Source organism: Octopus sinensis, linkage group LG16, assembly GCF_006345805.1.
Source record: "Octopus sinensis linkage group LG16, ASM634580v1, whole genome shotgun sequence".
Taxonomy (NCBI): Eukaryota; Metazoa; Mollusca; class Cephalopoda; order Octopoda; family Octopodidae; genus Octopus; species Octopus sinensis.
This window is the reverse complement of record NC_043012.1, coordinates 48776607-48796606: the sequence shown is the minus strand read 5'-3', so window position 1 is coordinate 48796606 and position 20000 is coordinate 48776607. Positions and strand designations below refer to the sequence as shown.

Here is a 20000-nt window from a genome sequence, read left to right as displayed (position 1 = left end):
CATTTCAAGGTACACTTGTTGAAAATCCCTCTACGTAATGTATAAGTTACCATGTGATGAAGTGATTTGTCCGAAAAGTTAAAATGTACTTTACAGTATACGTCTTATAAAAGCCCTGCCCATAATGTTAAATTGCATTTCCCCTCACGGCACGTGTGTAACGAAAGACAATCTGTAATGTTAGGACGCATTTCACTTCACGATACACGTAATAAAAGGCCCTGTCCATAATGTTATAAAACACTTCGACTTATAGAACAAGATTTTATTCAATTTTATGAAATTCATTATACTTACTTGATTTTTTTTTCTTTTTAGCCACAGTTCATCACTAGTTTCTTTGGACTCTATATTTTTTCAGAGACTGAGTTTCATAAAATTTGTCTGTTGGCAGAGAGGCTTCTATCGAAGATTGATTTGTCTCCTTCGTGTATATAAACGGAAAGCCCCGTACTCACGGGTTTCTGTTTGTTTGCATCAAAAACCATAAATACAAGGTCAGTCGAAACCATGAAAAACATTTTCAGCCGACAAAAACGCACAGGTGAAACGGTCATGGGGAGGAAAAAGGTCAGAGGGGGAAAAGGCTTGAAGACTATTGACTGATCGAATGGGTTTTTTTTCATGTGTTTTATTGAATAAAACAGGACTGTTTTTTTTTCTTACATACGAGTAATGCTTTCATTTATACGTGCTATATTATCATGACATGCAATTAATGTATTGTCATTTAATAAGTGCATTAAAATGTGTGAAAAGTCTGGCTGCATCCGAAAAAATATATATTATGAAACAAAAATAAACACAAAATTTATTACACGAATATGTTACCACCACGACAGTCAACTATTTGACGCCGAACACAAGTTTGATGTTGAATACATCCACGAATTTTCCGCTCAGATAGCTCTTCCCAAGACTGCAAAACGGCTTCGTGCAATTTATGCCTCGTTGTAGGGTTTTTCAGTTCAACTTTATCGGCCAAAACTTTGAAAATGCCTTCATCTAATGGATTCCACGTGTAAACATGTGTTGAATAGAACTCACTGAATAAATCTTAATTAACTGTGTTGTCAATTGTATGCACCTGACATATGCTAACGTGTATGCAGCCAGACTTTTCATACAGAGGATATTTGTTTAATTATTTTAACTGCTAGTTGTATTACTTACAGTGAATAGGCAGAACGATTGGTGAAACTATTGACAAATATCTTACCTAAAAGACTTTGCACTTTGTACTTAATACTAAAACATTACGTTTTGATCTTAAATAAAAATCTGAACCCCAAAATTTGTAAATGTGATAGTGCATGTCAACACACAAAAATAAAATAAAGGGTCACAATGGTATATAATAGCATAAACAGCTCTTTTTCTTTTTACAAACAGTTTAATGGTATAAAAAAAATAATAATCAAAAATAATATTACTTGTACAAAAAGATTAAAATGTTATTTACAAATCACTGAAATATTTACATTAATTATCATTTATCCGGAATTATCATTTAACACAAAATTCATAACAAAATGCCGGGTTATTTATCAAGATATTGTTTTTCTGTTACATATCCTGCTTAAAGCAAAATAAAGCTAACCTTTTGCTCCTAATCATTCTCATCATAATTCTCTCATTCTCATTTACCTTTTCCCTGTTTTCCCATCAAGGTAGTGGGACAATCACCTCATCCTTCCAATCACTTTCATTTTATTTCTAATATCACTCACTCTCTTTTTGTCATTTCTTTACTGTGACAGCAAATAAATACGAATTACTAATTATTATGGATTTTTAAAAACTGAAATGCGATATTTTCCTAGAACTTCTTTTGCCAGGCCAAAATTGTGATCGTTTTCTTCGCTGACGCTTTATTCTTGTTCATCGATTAGTCACACCGTGGAACTGACAGCACTTCTATCCAACCAAATCGATTTGTCAATTCCACTTCCATATTCAGGTTAATCACTGCAACAGAAGAAAAATGTTTCAGCTAAAAGCAGTAATTATAATGTATTAGCATGCAACAACAGTGACAACCGCACCAATTGTGATATTTATTACCAATTACTAGTAGATCATTGTACAACCTTACCTCAAAGAAGACCATCACACCTGATGAAGTAGTTTCTATGGAATTTGTATCGTATCAGTAGTACGGCACAATATTAACAATCAAATCTACATTTTGGCGAGCCAGTGAGAGATCCTGTTTGAGGTTGCTTGATATGCTGGAAATAGCTACCAAGTCTCTTTTAAACTTTTCACTGCTATCACTAAAAAATATGTAAGCCGGGCGATCCGATTCTGAGCTCTCTGCACATAGGAGAAAGACTCATGATTCGGAGATCTTTTAACATGGGCCTGTTTAGTCAGGACCGTCCTGGCATAAAAAATACGACAACGATACCGGCAGTTTATCTGTTTCTGTGTGAGTATGTGTCTGTAGAAATATATACACATGTGTTTCATTTATCAATGTTTGTGTGTGCTTTATGAGTAATATTTCGTCTGTGTGTGTGTGTGAAAAGATACAGCATTATTTATGACTGGTTAACGTGTTGAATGTTGAGTTCTTCTCTCTAAAATTACAGACTACATACTTTACTTTATATTTGGTTAGATAAGACGGTATTAAACACATTAATCCAACATGACACATTAGCCAGACAACTCTATTGGTATCAAAGAAAAGTTAATTCCCAGACACTATCATACACACACACACACACACACACACACACACACACACACACACTAATCATATACATATAAATAAATAAACACTATATTATATATATATATATATATTATATATATATAATATATATATATATATATATGTAGATGTATATATGTGTATATATGTGTATACCTAAATACGCACATATATATGTAATATGTATGGATGGATGTATATTTGTGTACTGGTGTGAATTTTTTGCCTGTGAAAGTTTTAGTTGGGAGGTGAGTCCTTCGAGATTGGTGTGATTGATATGGCTGATAAGTGACGATAGCAGAAGAGATAGGATGGTTTAGGCTGGAGATGGGTGAATGTTACACACACACACACACACACACACACACACACACACATATATATATATATATATATATATATATATATATATATATATAACTAGCTAAATCTGAGGAGCAAAGACTACTGAAGTAGGTAAAAAGAAGAGATGAGACAACATGTCTACGATAAAATTGAGTTGGTTTATGAGACCATTCAAATCATCGGGGTGACCTTTACTTAAGTAGTCTAAACTAATGTAACACAATCCGAAGAAAACTTTAGGGACCACTAATTATAAATTCAAGCGTCCTTTGAAAGTCGACTAACATGGTCTGAGGTCAAATCCTCCCCAGGTAAATTTCACTTTTATTCCTTTCGAGGTTGATAAATAAAGTACCAGCAAGTACTGGGTTCGATTCTCCGTGAATATTTTTTTTTTTTTTTTTTATTTTCTTTCATTCTTTCTGGAAGAAATTCTCTATATTTAGATATGGAGAAAAACTGACTTCTTCAGATTAAAAGAAATGCCCACGTTTGTCTTTTTACGATAACCGCGCATATATAATATAGGGAGTTAGGAAACATCGATTAATTGAGATTATTCCTGTAATTAGCAGAAAAGCTCTCCTTTTAGTCACACAAAATTATTTTGCTACTGCTGTTAGAAATAAGGAGTTTTTTCTTTCCCTGTGGCTCTTGCTCACCATTAGGCTATGTACATAGTTAAATGTCTTAGCCAAGGGCACAATGAAATACCTTTGACACAATACAAACTGTTGACCTCTCTTGGCCGTGTGATACCATGCAATTTGATTCAATCAGCATCTCAAAGTTACCTGCACGTAATCAGTGCCCCAAAGTTTCCTCTAATTTAATAAATAGTGATTAATTTAAAAGAGCGTAATAAGTAAACCTTCCCTCGCAATGAAACTGTATTCTCCTCTCTGTTTTCTTTCTTCTGACTGCCCCCTTCCTTCGACCCCTCTCTCGTCCCTGTTGCTATTGCTTCTGCACTACAGCTATCAACGTACACAGGGTAGGCGGATAAGGCTCTTATACGATTCTCATAAACTTGAAGTAAAATCAAAGAGTAAACAAAGTTAACTATGTACCTTCCGTACATAGTAATATCTCATTGTTAAATAGTTCAGCTCACGAGACAAGCAGCCAACCACGAGAATATGTATTAACACTAATACTATAACAAATTGGTCAATTTATAAGCAAAGAGGTGTTTTAAAGTAATTCGATAGAAGTCTATAAATTATTGTCTTCACTGATCATATAGTACGGAATTAAGATGAAAGCTAAATTACAGAGGTTAGTAAAGTGTTTCCGTCCGGTCTTGTTATTTGATATTAGGTGTTACAGAATATAGATGCCGAAGAACCAAACCAAATTCCTAGAGAGCAGACAGAGTCCACGGCCTGAATTCGTTTCCTGTAAGTTTGTTATTTCTATTTACTTAGGTTCAAAATAATTTTATGAAAGGCATGAATGTTATATAATCTCATTATTTCCTCTTATAAAACTGAAGCCTTCGACTTATAACTTTAATACTCTTCAATTTATATTGCCTTAAAGCGGATGTGAACTAACAAAGAGTCCTCTCGATCCTTAAGTCCTTTAAGTTTGCCTTTTATTTACAGCATACTTGAGAGCGAATAAAATTATGCTTGAAAAAATATTTATATATTCTAGCTTATAAATGAAATCAAGACTTCACTAAATTATTAATCATTTATTTATTTATTTAAAAAAATGAAGCATTTTTACCAATGAGAAATATGAAATTGATATATTTTTGCTGAAATTGTCTACATTCTGCTATCGTTGAAGAACATAGTAAAGGAATGATAATTTAAAAGCACAGTCATCTATATTTGGACGTATTTGAGATAAATATAATCTCATTTCATCATTACTTTGTATTTCAGCACTATTTTAAACTAGATAATTCTGTTACTTTTGTGAGCACACCTCACTACACTTCACAATACACTAGTGTACAACTGAGCTACATTTAATAACTACAGTGCAGTTCTACTCTGGCATAGTAGAAATATCAACGTAGTCTGGCTTAGTAGAAGTAGAATACAAATTTTGCTTCTATTAAACCCTACCGTTTTTAAGATTATATCTAAGGCTAATTTAGATAAGCTAATATTAAAAAATGATACCCGAATCAAAGCAGAATAATCGTTTGTTCATATGTTCAATTATTCACGGCTGATCTGAGGATGAACAACAACACAACCCTAACACTCAGGAAACAAGAAGTGCGGTTATTTACGATCAGGTTTCATTGTTGTTTTGCGTTTGTTCGTTTTACCTCATTATTGATAAATTTTTTAATAAATTTGCAATTAAAGTGAAATGAAACATAATCAATGTGTGTGTTTTTATTGACAGTATGATCCTCTCAAAACATATCTACATCAGTTTCAACACAAGACTTCATCTCTAAATTCTTTCCAGACAGCACAAATGCGAAACATTTTACGATTCACACCGCAATTGCCCGTGGAACTAAGTATAAACGTTACAGAATTTCTCTTTCTCATAAAGTTATGGCTTTACGCCGTCGAATAGTACATATTAGGTAATACAGTAACGTAGTGAGTGATGGAGTGAATTCGTGGTATAATAAGTGGGGAGGGGGGTACCATTGGCATGTGACCAGAAATATTAGACGAGGGAAACAATCGATTATATTGGCTGTTATTCATTTTATTGACTCTCGAAGTATGAAAGGCAGGGTCAAACTCGAAGGAATTTGAGTTCAGAATCCCCCCCCCCCAAAAAAAAGCATTACTAAATACCAAAAAGCATTCCATCCGATGCTCTCACGATTCTGTTTGCGTTTATTTCGGCTCGCTAGCACCATATGTTCTCTCTCGCGATATTTGCCTTCTTTCTCTTATCCCAGAATTTTCTTCCACCCCCATCTCTTATTTCTTCCTCTCATTTCGTTTTCTTCTTTTCTTTTCCACCTTCTTTACATCGGTCTTTATTTCTGAGTTCATCAAATAAATGCCGAATATTAAATTAAGCCTTATAGGAAGACTGAACAGTTTTACTTTAGAGCTAAACACAATTCTAAAATTGGTAAGAAATTATCGGACAGACATCAATTAATCTCTTTTTATTTGAGAACATATTTATAACGTTCATAAGAAATACGGATATAGATGCCCACACGGAAATTTCGCCATTTTGTGATTTTGTGATGCAAATTTCGCCATTTTATGATTGGTTCTACTCAGGTCATCTCCGACTGAGAATACTTATGGCCAAATACGTTCAAACTGTAACCATATGCGCTGTTTCTGTAAGCATGACTGCATTAATGAGTGATCCAAGAGTGGCTTCCATTGGGTGCTCAAACTCACGTGCACGTGCACGCGCGCGCACACACACATACATACACACACACATCATACAAGTAAATATGTCTGAACAATAGCATAAAACAGATAAATGTTAAAAAGATGAGAATAAACGCCTAAAGGGATTTTAATCTACGTTTACTCGTATACACGTGTGAGTATGCGTATATGTATATACATATATGTATGCTTCTCTGTATGCATGTGTATATATATGTACATATATCATATATTAGCGCTTTCGTCCATTTGAAAAATCCACCAGAATGGACGAAAGCGCTAATATATGATATATGATATAAGTTATATGATGTATAAAAACATGTAATATACAAATAAATATCTGTAAATATAAATCCATCTGAATTTCTGAGTTCCTCATTTCTTCTAATATAAAATACCTGTACATCATCTCAAAACTTTCTAATATATGTACATATATATATAGATACATTACATATATATGTGCGTATATATATATATATATATATATATATACATCGTTGCTATTCTGCAAAAGTGTCGCAAGTCCAACTAACACTGACTGTCAGGCAGTGGTGGAGAAAAAACACGGACTCAAAGACGAGCGCACACACACACAAACACACGCACGCGCGCGTGCACATACACACACACATATATATACCAGTTTATAGGAATTATGTAGACCCTGGTCATTAACTCGTTGACATTAAGTATAGAATTGTGCTGTGTAGAACACTCGAAGGAATATCAATAGATCAGCAGATTTATTAGTCAATGTTTCGAGTTCACTTAATTGCAATTATCTCCACCTCCAATCGCATTCAACATAGCAATCAACCTTTATCACACTGCATTCTATCAAGAATTGTTTACCCTGCTGCTGCCTTGTTGCTACAGGGGAGAAAACACAAATAGTGACGTGATGCACCTACAGTGTGCAAAAGGTTAAGACCATCTCCACGTGAGAAAGGGAGATAATATTAAGTATGAAAAATTCTCCAAACAAGAACAGTCGGAAAGACGGATCTCAGGTTTAATAAGAGTCATCATCTCGACAATAATTTTGATAAGAGGACAAGGGCTACACAACAGCAATTTCAATCAATATTATCATCTGGCAGTTACGTGCCTGGTAGGAAAGGAGATGTCTTTATGTTATGATGCAATGGACATATATTCGAAGTATATCTTACTTATGAAAGATATGTCACACTAAACAGTGACTTTCCATTCTTATTATCTTATTCACACACCACGCATACACACAGACACACACACACATATAAATCTCATTTCAGTTTTCAACTTAGAGTTTGCTTTATTAAGCTCACCCATGGGTACAGGCTATCAGATAAAAGTATAAAAGGGAACTTGACAATTTTACTGATGATATATCAGAAAATGCATAAATATTCATACACTTTTGTTTTGTGGACGCTCCCAGACGATGAAGTAGGCTAGCCCAATACGTAGATATAGTGGGAGAAGCCTAGATGTCAGGGTAGACTAGAACGTAGCAGAGAGAACAGAGTAGTAGAGTTGAGTAGTAGAGGCATCCCAACGTGCGACATAACTTTATATAATCAACAAGAAGCATTGAGTAATTAGTTATATTACAGAATTTTACAATTGTTTCATCAACATTTTATCGGAAAGGTATTGTTATGTTATATTGATAATACATGTGTAATAGCTCAAAAAAATCGACTCCTCAAGATTATGTATAAAATCCATTTTCTGTAATAATACCCATATAAATACTGTTGCAATATATTCTTACAAGTGTATTGCTATTACATAGCAATACACTTCGATAAAGTAATTGTAAAACTATGTAATAAAACAAAATGTTCATTCCATTGTCCTTGTTAATGATTATATATGTGTGCGTATACACATATGTATACATATATGTACCTATACATATATATACATATATATGCTTACATACGTATACATCAACACAAACACATGCACACACACATATATATCAACAAAAAGAGAAACTGTAAGTGGCCAGTGGTGTGTACTTATTTGAACAACATACAAGTTTTATGTATTCCATGAATAACATACAAGTCAAATAGCTTACGAGAGGAATTCTTGAATTATTAAAATTATCTCGATCTCGTTTGGCGATTAAGATCACGCCTACTTGAAAAGGGAAGATAATATCAAGTATCAAAAGTTCTCCAAAATTAATGAAAAGGACAGGATGTGTGCCTGCATATAAGGGGGACAATCCTGGGCACAGGTTTCAGGCTTAATAACTCTTATCTGCACGACAGTTGTCCAACATTAAGAAAAATATATATGTATAAAAAAAGAGTGGAAAACATTTATGACCTCGGTAATTTGTATAATTCAAATACAATTGTGAGAAAGAAAATACCCCAGAGTGGTCAGTGGCATGTATTCTAATAGATAGACCAATACACATATATCAAACAACATATAACATAAATTCGTGACTGCCTGTAGGCAATGCGTCATAATTATCAAATGGCAATGAAGACCAGCTGTACGTGAAAAGAGGAGATAATCCCGAGAATCAAGTATTCTCCCAAATTAACATGTCTTCAAAGAAAAGAACAGGCTTAAGCCTATTTTTGTTCATATAATGCACATTACCTAGGCCATCAATGTTTTCTACCCTTAACAGTTTAAGTCCTTTACATGTAGGAGTTAAGGTCGGGCAAACATCGTGCTTGTGACGGCTATTGAGTCAGAAGCAGCTACCTACAACTCTTCTCTTATCGCCAGACAATAAGCCTAGCCTTTACCTAAGTGGCAAGTTAGTTCTAGAGAATTTTTGCTTCTGGAGATTATCATGTCTTCTCGAGTAGAGCCGGTCTTAATTGTCATTTCATAATTATGACACATCGTCTAGAGGCAGAGATTAATTTTAATAAATCTCTCACAAACGCCGACCAGGCCTGGCGATTTAAGGTTAACGACCGCGTGATCTCCAACCGCTCCCTATTCCAGGGGCGAACGCCGTAGACACGGGAGCCTAAGTTGGGTTCCAGATCAGCCTTGACTGTCATCAGCCAGGTTTTTCACTGTCCACCACATCGCTTTCATCAACCCTGAAGGGGAGCTAGGGCAATTGCTTCGTAGATGAATTCTCCTGGTTGACGACGGAGGACATGACCCAGTCAATGCAGACGTCTCGTTAGGATGACTTGTCGGAGGGAGGTGATTCTGCACTGGTGTCGCACCGAATTGTTGGAGACAAAGTGATGCCAGCGGACACGAAGGATGAGGCGTAGACAGAGGTGATCGAAGGATTCTAGTTGTTTAATATCTTCCACCCTCATCGGCCATGACTCGCTGCCGTAAAGCTTTGCCAAGAACGGAATGCACATATTTCTTGATACATATTTCGATATATTTTATGGACTTCCTAGTGTAACTTTCGAATGCATAAATTGGATATATTTTAGATTATATTATTTAAATTTATTTCAGATTATTGAGCAATTTAAATATAACACACACACATCACAAATAGACACACACATACACTCACACGAACAAACACACATACATATATATAGGTCTGTACCTGTGAGTGAATATATCTATATATTCACTTACAAATATATACATATGTATACATACACATACACATACACACACATGCATACATATTTATACATATATATGGCGCTTACAATTTAGTTTACAACATGTTCTCACATTTCAAAAAGCTATTATATATATATATATATATATATATAATATATATATATATAGGTATATATTTGGTGAAATAGAAAGATGAATAATCTTGTTGCAGATTAATCAAAAGTTTAACCGATACCTTGGTAGCAAAAATCACAGCAGAAGAAAGCACGGTTGGAGGTACAACCATATGGTGTTGCAACCGTGCGTTGGTGCGGATAATTGAATTTTAATATTATTAGTGAATTGAAGAAATGGAGTTGACCGAAGATTGAACAGAATTCCTGTTATTGCATTCTACACGTGTTTCGAAAGCCACAATTTCCCAAATTCCGATTGAATAAGGGGACCATATTGTGTCTTTCTCTTCAGGAAGAAATAGGAATTCCGTTGGCAGAACAAAAACAGAACAGAGGCGCAGCAAAACAAATCGAACGGGGAGGCTCCTAAGAGCCCATGGCCAAACTAGGTATATATGTATAAATATATATATATGTATGTATTTACATATGCATATGCTTATATATGTGTGTGTGTTTGTGTATACACATATAGATATACATACATACATGCATATATATATATATATATATATATATATATATATATAGGTATCTATGTATATATGTATAAATATATATATACATGTATGTATTTATATGTACATATGCATATATATGTGTGTGTTTGTGTATACACATACAGATATACAAATATACATGCATATATATATATATATAGATATAGATATATACACACATATATATATACCCATACGAATATACATCTACTCAAATGAACAAATACATGTATATATACACTTAATCATATACATTCGTTGCAGACACGCATACCCTCACATAAAGACTTTCACGGACACACACAATTACATGCTTAGTCGCATACAGAGAACACTATGAATAAAATAGTAGTAATTACAGCTAATTAATTAATGTCTGAGAAAGTAATTCGTTTGAAAATATACGCTGTGGGATAAAGACACACACACACACACACACACACACACACACAACAGACAAAGCCTGACAATGCACACGTGTTAGCATGCAACAAATAATACTCACACGCTCAATTCACACGTACATTCACACAAACACAAACACATGTCTTCTCTCTCTCTCCCTCTTTCTCTCCCTCTATCCCTCTCTCTTACACATACACACACAAACATACCATTACACAAACACACCAACACACAAACACACACGCATAAGCAGTAAAAGCGTATCTTCTTGTAGGTTATTTGTATGAGATGTGTGGTTGTTGTGGTCCAAAAGAGAAAGTGAGAGAGAGAGAGAGAAAAAAAACGGAGGATGAAAGAAAGGAGAATCTAGAGGAGGAAAAGTTTGGGAGGCTGGGGAAATTAAAGAAAAAGAAGGCAACATGAAACGACATCGTAGGGAAATGATGCTATTCAGTTAAGGGCTGCATATACACGATATGCATGAACAAATACATGCAAATGTGCGAGTACGTATGCATCCATGTATGTACACACACACACATATTTACATGCATACATACATACACACATACATTACATACAAAACCTATTATGAATACTTAAATGAGAGCAAACCGGTAAACGTTTGGAGCAATCCCTTACTATTTACAAATATATATATATATATTTACACATACACACAGTGTGAGAGGGATTTTGAGGACATACTTGGTAATTCAATAAAGCACTCTGATCAAGCAAGAACTAAATGTACTGTAATGGAAATTTGTTAACATGTTCTCAACATGAATCCGTCTTCACCTTCGATGGCTGCTTCAATGCGTGACCGGAATCGTCCACATACATATACTAAATGGTCGTAATTCACTTCGGATATCACCTGGGCAATGGCGTCCTGCAGTGATGTTATGATATTGTCAGGATATCCAATTAGTTTTCCTTTCAACATAAGAACCCTAGTAGTTCATGGAACTTAAAACTGGCGAAGTCGGAGGCCACAAGTTCAGTGTTACATGGTCATAAAGATTATTCGACATCCATTCTTGGGTTATGTGGAATTTGTCAGAAGGTGCTGAGTCTTGTTGGAACACGTATAATCCTCTCCTGCGTTTTTCTTACAACCAGGGCTCCACAATTATCTGCAGCACTGAACTGTATTCAGCAGCCCTAATTCTAAGGCTCTGAGAGAATGATTTGAGGTAGGACTATATGACCTTTGTTATTCACCACCCCTAAAAACACTAAAGTTGCCGGAAGCTTAGTGGATATGATACGAGGACATCAGATAGATATGCACATAACCATTTGTCATTTCACACCTTAGACTTTTGGTTCGAGTCTTTTTCTCATCAGAGATGATCCATAGCACGCCAAGTTCGTGAGAGTGTTAAACTGTGTTCCGCCTGCATGACAATAATGACTGCATGTCTTTTCATTTCTTGTGTTAGCATGTTATTTGACATAAAGGATATGAAAGACATAAAAACATTTTAATTGGTTTGAAGATGGTACTACACTGATAATTGATTGTCCTCGTATACCTGTCACATCCTGTATATATATCATAGATATCCCTGTGTTTCACAGTATATATATATCAACTTATCTAATCGCGAAAACTATTTTACTGAAAAATGTTCAATAAGTCATAAAACTTACTTAGAGCTGGTGTGGAGGAATTTTAGATATATCTGAAACTGATATCTCTTGTATCTCTTCTATTTCTTTTGATTATTTGAACTGCGGCCATGATGGAGCACAAACCTGAAGGATTTTAGTCGAAGAAATCGCTCTCGGGGATTAGCTTTTCAAGTTTGGTACTTATTCCATCAATATGTTTTGCCTGACCGCTAAGTTATGATTAAATATACAAATCAATATTGATCGTAAAGTTTTGGGGTAGTAAAAAAAAAAGTAAAGCTTCCTTCCCGACCCATGCCGACTGATAAGGGCCAGTTTCTCGGTTTTATGACGTATATATTCCCCACCTGGATGGGACGCCGGTCCGACACAGGATTGGCCATTTTTGCCAGCAGAGTGGACTGGAGCCATGTGAAAAGAAGCATTTTGCTCAAGAACGCATCGCATCGCTCGGTTCAGGAATGGAAACCACAATTTTACGATCATGAGTCCAACACCCTAACCACTAAGCCACACGACTCCACAAGTAGAAGGAGGAGACAAACACAACCACAAAGACACACAGACATGCACACATATGTATATATATATATATATATATATATATATATATATATATAATATATATATATATATATATATATATATATATATATATATATAATATACATATATACATTTATATTATATGTATGTATGCATGCATGCAAGTAAACAACGGACTTCTTTCAGTTTCCATTTACCAAATTCATTTACAGAGAATTGATCGGACCGGGGCTGGCGTAGAAGACACTCGCTCAAGGTACAGCCCAGAAGAATTGATCCCGAAATCACATAGTTGTAAGGAGAATTTCTTGAGCAGAGCCATTCCACCACCTTGCTACGTATATATCTTATTAATGATTCGATGTATTTGGGTGTATCTTATCTGTTGAAAATGAATAAGGCTGAATTTTTGTCACACAGCAGCAGATACATTATACATCCGAGTCACGATCGGTTGAGATAAAAAGAAAACCGGAACGAACGAATGAGAATGGACATAAATTCTGTCGTTCTGAGGCTGTTTGAAACAAAGTGATATAAAATAAGCATAAAAAAATAAAAAATAAACAGAGCTGACTAGGGAAAATAAATGTTTGAAAAATGCAAACGAATCCAGAAATGATATATGTAGATAACCGATACATTGCTTTAGAGGGCACATTTCAAACCATCTTAAAGAAACGTATTATCTATTGAAAGGGCTCGGTGGATAATTAGTAAATAATTAAGGCAATTGATAATAATGGTGATGTGAGGGAAATAGAACGGAATAGAGATAGTTTGTGTATATATCAGGAATAACCCACAGACACAGACACACACACACACACACACACACACACACACACACACACACACACACACACACACATGCACAGACGCATTCACATAAACACACAATTAGTTTAATAGACCAAGTTTGCATTTCTCCTGTAGTTAATCTTCGTGTCGGAAATGGAAGTGTTTTCCAATGTGTACACCGGAAATTCCATAGATTTTGTCTAATTGGCATAAAGGTAATTCTAGCATATTATCTTAGTGGACACGAGATTAAATAAATGTCAGAATAGTTCCATTTCATTTTAACTATATATTTCAGTCACTAGACTGCTATAGACGAACCGCTAAGTTACGAGGAAGTAAACACACCAACATCGGTTGTCAAACAGAACAAACACAGTTATAAAGACACACAGTCACATATATACATAAATATATATGCAACGGGTTTCTTTTCAGTTTCCGTCGACCAAATCCTCTCGCAAAATTTTCATCGGCCTGCGGCTATAGTGGAAGACACTTATTAAGGTGTCACGCAGCGGGACTGAATTCAGACCATCTGGTTGAGAAGCAGGCTTTTTATCACACAACCACGCTTGCGCCTGGCATATTCTGTTTTCTTTACCTTTTATGCAAACCACACCACACGACCCACCACCACACCACACACCACCATACCACACAACACCACATCACATCACACCACCAAGCACACACTAGCGCTGACCACTTCCCAGTACCCGCTCCATCATCCACGCACCTACACATGCACACACGCACACGTCAAGGTCACCAGCCCCCTTCCTCACGCACATACATGCTCTCTTATACATACGCACGGGCACCTTCGTTTTGGGATCACTACTACTTTATAATCTCCCCTTCTTCCTAGCTCTCCTGTGTGACCCCTCTGTCCGACATTCGCCATGATAGATCGCTAGCCACTGCACATACTTTATTTTCTCTCCCTGTTTCTTTCTGTGTTCTTTTCTGTGGAAGAGCGTAGGCTCGAAACATTAAAGACTTTTTCACTTCCCGAGCGTTAAACTAATACATCTGTTTGTTGTCTACACCACCTGGTCTTCGTCTTTTGCCTTTTTGTGTGAAAATTTCCCTTATACACACACACACACACACACACACACACACACACACACACACACACACATATATATATATATATACGTACATAGACTCACACACGCACAATACACACATACAGACATATACATATGTAGCTGTGAACATTTGCATTTAACACGTTCGTGTACATTCAAAAGTGGAAAAGACCTTCGCGGCAATATATGAAAAAACACAGCAAGCAGCAAGCAGGTCTACGAATGAGGTCGTGTGTTTCTGTGTCATTACTCTTTTCTAATACACACACCGAACACATCGTTCACAGTCCATTAACAACAGTTGTTTTTATTCGTAAATAAAAAAATTATGTCAGTAAATAAAAAACTTGCTGACGCATGCGAAACTTTCAAAGCTGAAATTAATGAGGGGATCTCTAATCAGTAATGACTTAAATACGCTGTATACGTTTATGGCTAACAAGTTTGCATATAGTCAAATGTGTAAATACCTTCCTTGTAGTAACTGTCCTGGAAGTGAATCATTGAAATTAGATAGCACTGTCGCTAAGTGGCGCTAAGTGGCTTAGTGGTTAGGGTGTGGACTCATGGTCGTAAGATTGTGGTTTCCATTCTTGAACCGGGCGACGGGTTGTGTTCTTGAGCAAACCACTTCCTTTCACATTGCTCCTGTTGACACTGGCAAAAATGAACAATCCTGCAATGTACCGGCGTCCCATCCGGATGGGGAACATAGACGCCATGAAACCGGGAGACCGGCCCTTATGAGTCAGTATGACTCGAGACGGTAACTTTACTTTTACCTTGCTGTCACTAAGACTTGAATGTTTAGATAATGACCTAGTGTATACTTGCATTCTTAACTTGTTTTAACTTGTTACTGCTGCATAAACAAAATTCTCTTCAGGTGAACATTTTGTTGTCGATATGAGTTATATATATATATATATTATATATATATATATATATATTGAAGTAGATAAATGAATTATCTTATTACGGATAATTCAAATGATAACCGATACCTGGGTAGCAAAAATCACGGTTGAGGTTACGACCATGGGGACTTTGCAGCCTTTGAAACATATGTAGAAAATAATAAAAAGGAATTTTGTTAAATCTTCGTTCAGCTCCATTTCTTCCTACACTAAATATATATATATATATATACATATATATATATATATATATATATATATATATAGAGAGAGAGAGAGAGAGAGAGAGAGAGAGAGGGGGGAGGAGCAATAGAAAATGGAGGCGATCAATAGGTGGTGTTCATAAACTTTTAGACATTATATTATGTCGATTTATTTATTTATTTACTAAAATGACAATTAAACAACATACACACATGTATAACTTATTATGCTTTACATATATAATATATAAAGATACCAGTAATTATCAAGATATATAACATACATGAATAAAAACAGGGAAAATATCTTACAGCATACATACATACATACATACTTACATACATATATACATACATACATACATATATATATATATATATATATATATATAATCCCACACGATTGCTTATGCCAGCGCTATTGAAGGACCCCCATACTTACATCAAAGGAACTCTCTTATCAAACAGTGGAGTCATTCTTGTTTACATTATAACGACTATATCATTATTTATGGTGCTATAAATTTTAATAAGTCCCAGTACATCTCATATCAATGCATTAAAGATCGATGAATAAAATTCTGAAGTATCAAAATGAGTATATTTGGCGTTGTGCTTATTAATAATACTATCGAATAACGTGAAGACTATATTATTATTGCTTGAATCTTTGGCATTAGTAGCTTCCCTAATGATATAATTAATCATTCTCAAAAATTTCTTCTTCACTAAATCGACATTATATTTGGCTGGGTTTATCAACCGACACAAAGGGTTAACATCAACGTTATATATGTGGTCCCTGGTTGTCATAAACGTTTAGTTTTTCCAGTTATTCTAGTCTGTCATCAATTTTAAATTTGTTACCATGTTCTTGGTTTCTCTATTAATGCCGTAGATCTGTGATTTGGGTCTAATATAGCTTTGTGTTATGTAAATAATGACGTGAAGATTAATGCCAACAGCGACATGATATACATATATATATATATATATATATAATATATATATATATATATATATATATATATATATATATATATATATATATATATACATATATAATAACAAATTAATAAATAAAACATATGTATACATACATATATGTACATACCTACATCTATATGTAATATATACATGCATATATGGCACAGGACATCAAAAAAACGTAGAACACAACGAGAAACGAAAACATAAAAACAAAAACATGGAAATGGACTTTTTCAAACAACGAAAAAACAGAGTACAAGACATACAACACAAGGAACATTCCCCTTCTTCAGTTGCCCCTGCTTCGACTACTCTGTGTTTCGAAGGTAAGGGCAAGACACGACTTCGTTGAAACAATCCCCCCCGCAAAGCAAATTAATTAAATTTAGGATATTTTGCGGAGGCGTAAAAATGGTGACAAGAACAGGACAGTAAAAACAAAACAAGACAGTATAAGTAATACATATAAAAACAGTAAAAGACAGGACAATGAGTATAACACAGTAAAAACAAACGATAAGGGCTTTTTAGCCGAGACGATGGGAAAATTATTTTGAACGCATTGAGAAAACGGCTTACGAGGGCAGGAGAAGCTGTTGTAGACTTGTTGGAGGCAGTAGTCAGAAAGAAAGTTAGTTACTCTCTGGTCAGCGACGAGAGGGAGGAGGAGGAGGAGTAAGAGAGAGGGAACGGTGATCCATTCTAACATTTTTATACAAGGAAACTCATCTCATTGAAAGAAAGATATGATATAAAGCGATCATCTCCCTTACACCGGAAGAAATCCCTGATTACCTTCTCCTGCCTGGAACTCTTCACTTCACGCGATTGACATGACACGATGTAGGTAAAGAAATTTGAGAAATTTGAGAAATTTGAAAAGACTATACGAAACCGGTTATTTCTCCAAAAACTATGTTACTATACACAAAATTTTCTAACATTTTTCTAACATAACCACTTAAATATATTCTTTAACCTTATAACACAAGGCTTCTGTAGTTTTTTCACTCTTTTTTATTTTTTATACATCCAACCACGTGTTTCACACACCAACTCTCTCACCTATACACACACACACACAACACACACACACACACACACACACACATATATATATATATATATATACATACATACATGCATGTACATATATATGTATGTATACACGTTATATATATATATATATATATATTTGCACACAGTCTCACCCACTCATACATACACATGCGCGCACATGCACAGACACTCACATGCACGACACACACACATGCACATCGCACAGACACACACGCATACACATGTATGCGAACTGACAAGGAAATAAATATCCATAGTTGGCCTGAAACATATATCTGGATATCGTTCGTGCTTTTGCTCCTCCTGCTGTCGTATTCAAACTCTGTGTATGAGGCACTGGTTGTACCTCGTAAGACAACTTGAAATAGTACGACACAATGCCCATCAGAAGCTTTAAACCATATGAATATACGTGAAACTAGCTCACAAAAGTTGAAGTGCTAACCAAACTACACATCAGTGTACTTCTAATAAGAAACTTCAGCCCACTCAATATTATCCATTATGTAAAATGGACACCGACCTTAATCTTAGCTCACGATATAGCAGAGCTGACAATGTATGAAGCAAAGAAAGACACAGAGAGGCAGACTATAAGAAGCCCTAACACTCTATCTAGTCTCGATTTCTACAAAGCAAACTGGCAATAAAATACAGAGAGATATCCTCAAACAGAATTAACATAAATGTCTCTCCCCACCTGACATCGACATGAAGCTTAAAAGCAATTTCTCTCAGTAATCCAAGTCATATGCTTACTGTTTGCCTCCCACAAAAGTCCAATCTGCACTAGAACAGAATTCCCAATGAAAGAAATTTTCTGATGAGACGAAGAACGGAGATTTCAAAATGCCTAAATAAACAGCCGAAAAACTACGAGAATGCCTCAAAAAAGGGCACAGGTGAAGACTGAGACTGTAACACTCCTATGAAAAGAAAAGGGCAGTGAAAGAATCTATGGTTATAGAAAATGAATAACCAACCCTAACGCTTTCTTTAAAATTATTAAAGAATGAGCTTCAGTTCACTACAAGACCACCCTTCCAAGAAAATGGCTTCCAAACTGCAAACCCTAAAAGTGTAAGTGAAACATTGATTGAGTCATCCAGAGGTGTTTTTATGACCTCTTTAGTTCATACGAAAATTAAGCAATCACAAGAGTTTATTCCCATGTCAACGGTACACATAAAAGCAGCAAGATTACATTGATGTAAAGAGATACGATATTGGCCATGTCCTCGACTGCACAGATTGTTACCCTCGCCCACACTGCAGATGATGCAAAAGTAGTGATAGTAAAGAGCCCTGGAGATACTACGCACCGGCAACATGATTTAAATGTTATATATAGGTGTAGCGAAGCAAATAACATGTAATTTAATGCTGAGAACTCCAACTACTCCGTTGTAAGCACAGATCTAAATGCAATTTTGACAAAACTCACTGGACCAGGACAGATTGTAGTGTCAGTCATAATCAGTGCATGACCAGGGCATTATCATGAATTATGATACAACGTTTCATGTGCATATTACTAAACTGGTAATGAAATGTAAACTTATATTGTGATAAAGAGGGTAACCATCTGTACAGTCGAGGACATGTCAGCTTTAGAGAGCCACTATGAAGAGCAGTGTCCTCAAAATATTACCGTGTA

General features: G+C 35.3%; 1 long non-coding RNA gene across 1 annotated transcript in view; it reads right to left on the bottom strand.

Annotated features, from left to right (window-relative positions):
• Nucleotides 1-1139: 1139 nt before the first annotated feature.
• The window catches only part of LOC118766579, a 24753-nt gene continuing 5892 nt past the window's right edge, over nt 1140-20000 (bottom strand). The window contains exons 2-4 of the long non-coding RNA XR_005002519.1: nt 19879-19882; nt 5093-5097; nt 1140-1372 (exon numbers count right to left, since the gene is read on the bottom strand). This is a non-coding gene — a long non-coding RNA (uncharacterized LOC118766579). The remainder of the gene's footprint in view (nt 1373-5092; nt 5098-19878; nt 19883-20000) is intronic.